Source organism: Octopus bimaculoides, chromosome 19, assembly GCF_001194135.2.
Source record: "Octopus bimaculoides isolate UCB-OBI-ISO-001 chromosome 19, ASM119413v2, whole genome shotgun sequence".
Lineage (NCBI taxonomy): Eukaryota > Metazoa > Mollusca > Cephalopoda > Octopoda > Octopodidae > Octopus > Octopus bimaculoides.
Genome location: NC_068999.1, coordinates 29,478,076 through 29,480,388, shown reverse-complemented (window position 1 = coordinate 29,480,388; position 2,313 = coordinate 29,478,076).

Genomic DNA, 2,313 nt, shown 5'->3' with positions numbered 1-2,313 from the left:
GTGTGTGTGTGTGTGTGTGTGTGTGTGTGTGTGTGTGTGCGTGTACATATATATATATATATATATATATATATGTACACACAAACACACACACACACACATATATATATATATATAGGGGAGAATTCACAAAAAAAAACAAAAGACGAAGACAGGTGGTGTAGGACAACAAATAGATGTACTAGTTTAAGGCTCGGGAAGTGAAAAAGTCTTTAACGTTTTGAGCTTACGCTCCTCCACAGAAAGGAACACAGAAAGAAACAAGGAGAGAAAACAAAGAATGTGTAGTGGCTAGCAATCTATTATGGCGAATGGCGGACAGAGGGGTCACACAGGAGAGCTAGGAAGAAGGGGAGATAATAAAGTAGTGGGGATCCCAAAACGAAGGTGCGCATGCGTGTGTATAAGAGAGCATGTATGTGATTGAGGATAATAGAGCATATATGTGCATGTGGAAGAGGGCTGGTGACCTTGACGTGTGCATGTGTGTATGTGGGGCTGGGAAGTGGGCAGTGCTAGTGTGTGCGTAGTGGTGTGATGTGATGTGCTGTGATGTAATGTGGTGTTGTGTGGTATGGTGGTGTATGGTGTAGTGGTGTGTGGTGTGATGGTGTTGTGAGGTGGGAGGGGCGAGAGTGGGGAAAGCAAGGGAAGGGTGTGGGTTAGGCTGAGGGTTGCGGTAGAGGTGGGATATGTGGGTAGGCTGAGGATGGGGATAGAGGTGGGGTATGTGGGAGTGGGTGTAAGGGATGGGGTGGGGATGGATAAAGAAGGTGGGGAAGGGAGAAGGTGGCCAGGGGTGAAGAGAAGAGAGAAGAAGAGTAGGAGTGAAGTGAAGTAGAAGCCAGAGCAACAGAGGAGAGGTGGTGGGAAGCAGTAGGTGTGAGAGGAAGAGAGGGGAGGGGAGACAGTTAGATGAAAAGGGGAGGAGAGTTGAGCCCATGTGGCACAAAGGAGCGAAGAGAGAAGATTAATCCCTGTTCAAGGCGCAAATGGGAGTCCAGATGGCCTCTGTGCAAGGACAATCTGAACACAGACAGGTGTTGCAAAGAGTGACTTGTAGAATGGAAATAGTGCGAGACTGAGGTGTCATTGCTGAGTCGGATGTCTTGGAGGTGTTCTGCGAACCAGTCAGCCAAGCAGCGTCCTGTTTGCCCAATGTATAGAGAAGGGCAGAGAGATACATACACATATACACATATATATGTATATATACACACACATATATATATATATATATATATATATATACACACACATATATCTATATACATATATATACATCATTATTATCATCATCATCATCGTTTAACGTCCGCTTTCCATGTTAGCATGGGTTGGACGATTTGACTGAGGACTGGTGAAACCAGATGGCTACACCTGGCTCCAATCTGATTTGGCTCCTAACACCAACCACTCAGAGAGTGTAGTGGGTGCTTTTACGTGTCACCCGCTCGAAGGCCAGTCAGGCGGTACTGGCAACGGCCACGCTCAAAATGGTGTATTTTATGTGCCACCCGCACAGACATATATACACATATACACACATATATACACATATACATATATATACAGATACATATATATATATATATATACATATACATATATATATACATATATATAAATATATATATATACATATATATAAATATATATATATACATATATATAAATATACATATACATGTATATATATACATATATATAAACATACATATATACATATACATAAATATATACATATATATTAGAAGGTTTGGAGGTGATGTACAGGTATTATATATTAGAAAAAATAAGGTACTCAGATATGTGGATGGTTGTATATTTACAGATTTTTATTAACATGTCACATGTTTTTATAAATCATATTAGTGCTTTCATCTACTATAATAGATTCTTCAGATTTAAATTTTTTTTTGAAGGGATTCGTCTCTTTTTATAGTATTATTGAGTGTGTAGGGATGGAGAGAGAGAGGGGGAGAAAAAAGTAATGTGGGGTGTATAGGATAGTAAAAGAGGGTGAAGAATGGAGAGAAAGTGAGAGAGAGTGTGTGTCTTTGTTTGTGTGTGTGCATGTGTGTACCTGTGTATCTGAAAGGAGTATCAATGGAAAGGAGAAGGAATTAAAGAAGAAAGAAAGAAAGAAGAAAAATATGTTTACATCTATACAGCTGGTCAGTTCTTTCAATAGAAGATGACAAGTTGGTTAATAGAAGTTATTTTTCAAAAAACTGTCTGGACTTATTATCACCATCCTTGTCCAATGCTTGATTCCTGTGTGTGTGTGTGTGTGTGTGTGTGTGTGTGTGT